At 38.2% G+C, this 7,041-nt stretch overlaps 1 long non-coding RNA gene across 1 annotated transcript; it reads left to right on the forward strand.

The window, feature by feature from the left end:
* The first annotated feature begins 1,642 nt into the window (after positions 1 to 1,642).
* LOC140141028 (uncharacterized) lies at positions 1,643 to 4,079 on the forward strand. The gene is made up of 2 exons (XR_011857340.1): positions 1,643 to 1,857; positions 2,400 to 4,079. It is a non-coding gene; the product is annotated as an uncharacterized lncRNA (long non-coding RNA).
* Positions 4,080 to 7,041: the final 2,962 nt, after the last annotated feature.

Consider the following 7,041-nt stretch of genomic DNA (forward strand, 5'->3'; position numbering starts at 1 on the left):
ACAGACCTCTAACAAGGCATGTGCCTTTCATGTTTAAAAAAAACCCAACACCACACAAACAAACAAGTCCAAAATAAGCACAATTAAAGTATACTCACTGACACTGGGTAAAAAAGTCCAAATAAAGTGTAGTTAAAGCACAAACAATTTCCCATATTTATCAAAATATTCATTAAGTATAATTAAAGTCCTATAAAGCACATTTAAAGTACACAGTTTTTCCAGGATATGAAAAATAAGCACATTTAAAGTACGCTTTATGTGTACTAATTACCCATAAAGTACAGTTAAAGTACCCATAAAGTACAGATAAAGTACATTTCTAATGTGCTTTATTTGGTCCAGGGTTAATCCTAATCCTATAATACGATCAAACTGGAAAAAAGTTTATATTCTATATACAATGAAATTCAATTTAATTGTAATCTTTGGTCTTTGTTTTATTCCAGGGAGGGGGTGTATGGGATGTGCCACTGAGAATTTTAAAGTGGACCCATCTGTATACCAAGAAATTCGGACCCACCACTGTACGCACCAAAAGTCAAAAATTTGAGCCAAGTTTTTACAACTTTTCCCAAAATGTTTGGCAAATTTCAAAAATTTTGGCTAACAGCAAAATTGGGCTATTTTTCAGAATTTTGCATACTATTCCAGTTTGTTCAAATGAATTGGGATTGAGCTATGTTTCATCTGACAAAACAGAATTATATTTGTTTTAAATCAAAAGATTTTAATCATGAATTTCTATTGAATTGTATTTCTACTCAAGCTTGCTGGTATCATGTACATGAATCCGTCCAATAAATGCTACTCGTCATGCTTCCTCTTCTAACTGTAATTTATGTTGCAATATCTGTTATTTTTGCAGCTTATTCCAGAGTGTGCAAAAAATAGTTCACATGTCTTAAACATGTTTAAATTTTGTAAAGCGGTGTATTGTTTTGGAAAGAATACTTAGATATAGAACTAAAACACTGAAAATGTATGTACTTCTGGATTGGGCTTCCAATGGATTGAAAACTGGTGAAGAGTCAGTCTTGTTGACCTGTTCTCTGGATTGGGCTTCCAATGGATTGAAAACTGGTGAAGAGTCAGTCTTGTTGACCTGTTCTCTGGATTGGGCTTCCAATGGATTGAAAACTGGTGAAGAGTCAGTCTTGTTGACCTGTTCTCTGGATTGGGCTTCCAATGGATTGAAAACTGGTGAAGAGTCAGTCTTGTTGACCTGTTCTCTGGATTGGGCTTCCAATGGATTGAAAACTGGTGAAGAGTCAGTCTTGTTGACCTGTTCTCTGGATTGGGCTTCCAATGGATTGAAAACTGGTGAAGAGTCAGTCTTGTTGACCTGTTCTCTGGATTGGGCTTCCAATGGATTGAAAACTGGTGAAGAGTCAGTCTTGTTGACCTGTTCTCTGGATTGGGCTTCCAATGGATTGAAAACTGGTGAAGAGTCAGTCTTGTTGACCTGTTCTTGGCAAATGAGATAAACTCATGCTCTCTGTTCCAAAATGCTTGTAATGTTTACATTAGGGCCCGTTCACAAACACTTGTAAGGGGGGGCCTGATGCAAAGGGGGGGGGGGGCCTGAAATTTTTGACTCTCCTAAGGGGGGGCCCTGAAAAAAAAAAACCACAAATTTTTCTGGGAAAATTGAGTTTATATGCTTTTCTATGGGGTTGACCAATAATTTTTATGTCAAAAAGGGGGGGCCCTGAAATTTTCGAGGTCTGTAAAGGGGGGGCCCCGAAAAATTTTCGCGATAAAATTGCATCAGGCCCCCCTTCCAAGTGTTTGTGAACGGTCCCTTATTTCTTTCTTTAAAATACTTCCACTATGCTGTAAACTTTTGATGAGAAGGTCCCGGTGTCGTCACTTAACATTGACTATGTGTACGCATGATCGTTCCCAATTTCGCGTAAAAAAGGGGTTATTTTTAAACTATGTTCGCGAACATTTTATGTTCGCGATGTTTAAAAAATAGGGTTGTTTTTGACCACGGTGTACTCGAAATTAAAAATAGGGTATATTTTTGTGAATCATGATAATGTTGAAATCACATGATGCATCCTATTGGATGTATTTGTATATATTTTTCAGTTATTTTCCTCATTTATATATTAAAAGGACAACAGAGTTCTCCTCAGAAAAGACAATGAATCAGAACAAGTGTTTTTGTGTGTGTTCTTGAAATGTTAAAAAGGGGTACTTTTGTAAAAGTGTACTTGAAATGCAAAAAATAGGGGTATTTTTAAGGCTAATTTGTACCCGTTTTAGTGTACAATAGGGGTAAAAATGAGCGAAAATGTTCTTGAAACCGCGCAAAATAGGGGGGTATTTTTGACTTAGGGAACGATCATGTGTTACGCCTTTGAATGTTAAGTGACGACACCGGGGAGAAGGTACTCCACGGTGTTAACAAGGTGGAACTAACGGCATGCAGGACGTGCAGTTCAGTGACTCAAAGCAGATCGCATCAGTCTTAACCCTGGAATTATGAGTGGAAACTTTTGGGCTTCATAAATTTTTGGGCCGTAAATGGCTGATAAAACAGCCTTTGCATTTACAGTCTTGCAATGCTATGTTTTTTTTCCACCGATATTTTTTGCACATTATATGGCGTATTCATTATGTCTTCATCAGTCGCCGACTGGAAAATAGACCACCAGAATTTTCTCCAAGAATGCTGGAGAACAATTCATTAACCTGCTATACCTGCAGAGGTAGTTAACCTTGTGGGCTGCTACACGGTTTTGGGACAAAGGTTGGTAATGTGGATTGTGAGTAACCAACACTGTGTCCTCTCTCTTATCTGTACAATAAGCAAGTCATACAGTATCGTAAAAACTCGACAGTTAGCATATGTGCTTACTAGGGTTTTGAGCAAATCATCGATACTCATAGATATATACTAAAGCTACGATTTCTCCGTGTTACAAAATTTAAAATGTGTGTTACGAATGGGACATTTCTGTGATATTCCGTTTTGCACTATAAAGCACTGAAAAGTTAATACGAATATGTTTTAAAACTGTATTTTGTCTTACCTTTTACTGCATCGTAGGCCTAGAATTAATGCTAGGGGATTGTTTAATCGTTGATTACTGCTAAATAATCACTTTTTTGGGTTAATTTTGCAAATGAACACAAAAGTTAGACATTTTACACAGTTTTTCACTTTTATGGCATTTTCACAATTTCTGTGAGCAAACCCTGAAATCGTGGCTTTATTATATACGAACAAGTAAACCTGCAAATGTGTGTCTCAACCCCATGAGCTCAGTTGGTAAAGCGCAGGACTTTGGTACAACTTCATGTTTTCAAAAGCGCTCGATAGTAAGCACATAGTTTTTACGGTATTTAAAATCATATCAACTTTGGACCTTGTCCATTGCATGATTTTATGGACAAGCAAACAATTTTTTTTTGCCAATACCAAAGTGTATACTGTATTATAATTAATAGTGCCTTCTTAGCATCATCGTAATTATGTATCTTTCATATGCTCTCTTAAGTTGTAGATTATAAAATGTCCGTCCAGGAAATAGCTGCCTTATGAATTATCCATGCTGAATGAAATTATATATTGTAGCCATAGCCAGTGGTGACACCTGAATTTTTTTTTTTTTTTTTTTCAGGGGGATTCATGAGGCATCCCCCCGGTGAGGGGCCACAGCTTTAATAAAACACATTGCACCCACCTTCAAGCGCACAGAGGTCTGATTATGGGGTTGTCATTTTCTTCAGAAATGAGGGGGATCATGATTATGTCGGTGACTGGTGTAATAAAATTATTTTATGTATAACCTTTCTTGTATGTTGACCCTCCACCCCCACCCCACCCCACCCTTGAAGAAAATGGGAACCCTTCAGGTCATTATGGTGTTTTATACTTTCAAGCTGAACAAGATATTAATAGCCTGAAATATTAGTAATTTCTTTGTTTATTAGTATCAACTTTTAGAGCTGTGCTCAATTTATTGCCGATAAGGTTTAATGTCAACCAATTTGTCGAAACCAAAAGATGTGTGAAATAGTACCGTCCAAATTCTTAATATATTAAATTACATTATTTAGATTAATTGTGACTCATAATAGCTTTCATAAATATGCTCTGATAAGTTGTATGTTGTAAAATGTCCGTCCAGGAAATAGCTGCCTTATGAATTATATATATATTCATGCTGAAGTGAATTATGCAGTAATTATAGCCACAGCTAGTGGCGACACCTGAATTTTTATTTATTTTGGGGGGGGGGGGGCGTTTAATGGGGCATTTCGCACCCTCCCTCCCCTTACAACACATTGCACCCACCTTCACCCATCTTCACAGAGGTCCGATTATGGGGTTGTCATTTTCTTCAGAAATGACCAGGTGTTATAAAATTTTGACACCTCTATTTTGGTATAACCTTCCTTGCATATTGACCCTCCACCCCCACCCCACCCTTGAAGAAAATGGCAACCATTCAGGTCATTATGTTATTTCATGTAGTTGAACAAGATATTAATAGCCTGAAATATCAGTAATGTATTTGTTTATTAGTATCAAGTTTTAGAGCTGTGCTCAATTTATTGCCGATAAGGTTTAATATCGACCAATTTGTCGAAACCAAAAGATGTGTGAAATAGTACCGTCCTAATTCTTAATATATTAAATTACATTATTTAAATTAATTGTGACTCTTGTGTGATTGATGTCAGTTGTCATTTGGGTTGTTGCATTTTTTGGTGTATACTGGCCTTACTGGGTATACACCAGGCACAAAAAGAAACTTGTCAGTTATATTCATCCTTGCTGTTCAATAACTTGATAATTTTGGATTATTCTGAAATATACATTTTGTTAATTGGACTTTTCTTTCTCATTTGACACCCTGTTCGTGAACATTGAGCAAGAATTGACCAAGATATGCGCCTCAAACTCTCCATAATCTAATTAATCTTAGGTGAAAAAAATAGAGGGAAAATGGGTGTTTGTGACCTATATTTTGCCCTATTTTCTGACTCCCAGGGAGGCCCCCTTGGGCACCCCCAGAGTGGCCCACCAAAACTTTTTCGATTTTCAGCTGACACCCCCCCCATGTTGAAAATCTTCCTAAGCCAATGCTGGAGCTTGAATGTTGATTTTGAGGCTAAAAATTGCAAATCGTAGGGTTTTGTTTAGTTTGTCCCAGAGATTTTGTTACCAAAAACAAAACAAAAAACATGAGAAAAGCCTAATTATAGGCCTATAATTATGTTAATGCCCAACTGCTCCAATATTTGCATTGCTGTAAAATAGGTTCTTTTGATGTAATAAGAGAGTGTTCATTAATTATTTGGTAGGGGGGCTGGTCTTCCTCAAATATTTCGCTCGAAAACTTTTTTGACCCGGGGACCGCTAAACTTTTTTGACCCCCCCTCTTTTGACAGACAAAACTTTGCCCATGTTAAAAGTGATATAGAGGGTCTCAATGAAAAACTTTTTGCCCCCCTCCCCCCTTTCCTACCACCTAAAACTTTTTGGTCCCCCCCCCCTCTTTTAAGGTCCAAAACTTTTTGACCCCCCCTCCCCTTTTACCAGCCCACCACACCAAAGTATTTCTGAACACTCCCTAATATCATGAATAGGCACTATGTGTCCACTTTTACCCGGGACTTTTACCCCTACCCAGCATGTGTCCCGATCAAGGTGGAATTATATGGGCCAATGAGTGTGTGCCGAGCAGGTGCCTGGAGCAGGTGCCGAGTTGATTCGGGGCCGAGTTGACCATGCAGTTAATGAATCGATCGATTTATCGATCACTAGCTGAGCCTGCAGTAGCATCATGATTGTGTGTTTACATTTCTATCATACATGCATAACAGACACACGTGCACAGTAAAATAATACTACTATTCATTTATTCTGCAAGCATTGTCATGATCTGTCAAGTCTCAGGTACGTGTACTGTAAGTTCCAAGTTACTTTTAAAAAGGATCATGATCACGACGCGATGATAAGGTAAAAGTGTTGGTCATGTTGGTATTAAGGGGGTACTACACCCCTGGCCAATTTTGTGCCTATTTTTGCATTTTTATCAAAAATTATAGCACATTGGTGACATGTAAAATATGTATATTATAGGGGCAAGGAATACAACTACTGTACTGAAAATTCAGCAACTCAAGGCAAGTAGTTATTGATTAATTGATCAAATATTGGTTTTCCCTCATTTTTGACTGTAACTCCACAACTGTTGTCTGTGCTGAAATAAAATTTCAAGTGCAGTAGTTGTAGTCCTTGCCCCTATAATATACATATCTTACTTGTCACCAATGAGCTATAATGTTTGAGAAAAATGCAAAAATAGGCACAAAATTAGGCAGGGGTGTAGTACCCCCTTAAGCTTATGCATTCGTCAATTGCAGTCCCGGCTCCTGGGTACCCGGGGCACTACGGGACCTAGCCGGGACATGGCGGGAACTTCGTCAGCAATTTCCGCCCGCTAGCCGGGAAGATTTCGCAGTACTGTCGTGTGGTCGGAGGAGCCGGGTGGGGGCCCGGGAACTTGTCGGGTACTTCGGCAGAGACTCGTGTCGGCAAAAAATTTCGTTGCTGTGGTATAAATGATTTTTTTTTAACGTCGCGCCCGACGACCATACACCATGTTATGTAGGCAATGTGCTGCTGAAAATAGTGCCCTGATTCGTGAAGATGGAAACTTGCGAAAAAGTTCGCTTTATTCTTTTATTTACTCAATGAACTTGTCCTTTTAATATATAAATATGCGTGATATATCAGTTTGAAATATACTCACTTGAATAATCCAAAGTAGTGGAATTTATATTCAAAATTGGCGATTTTTTCAATCTGTCATTTGGATTTCATAGTACTGAACATCAAACCTTGATGACGTAGTAAAAGTGTAAGCCCTTTCTTATCAAAGTAGGCAACCCCTGATACTGTCAATCCATCTCGGCTTCAGGAAATGCTACCAAGAGCGGCCGATCACTCAATCGGCGAAAAAAGTAGGTCCGATTCACTGCTTCGGACAGTACCGAAACGAAGTTCGTTGAAAA

This window comes from Amphiura filiformis, chromosome 19 (genome assembly GCF_039555335.1).
Source record: "Amphiura filiformis chromosome 19, Afil_fr2py, whole genome shotgun sequence".
Taxonomy (NCBI): Eukaryota; Metazoa; Echinodermata; class Ophiuroidea; order Amphilepidida; family Amphiuridae; genus Amphiura; species Amphiura filiformis.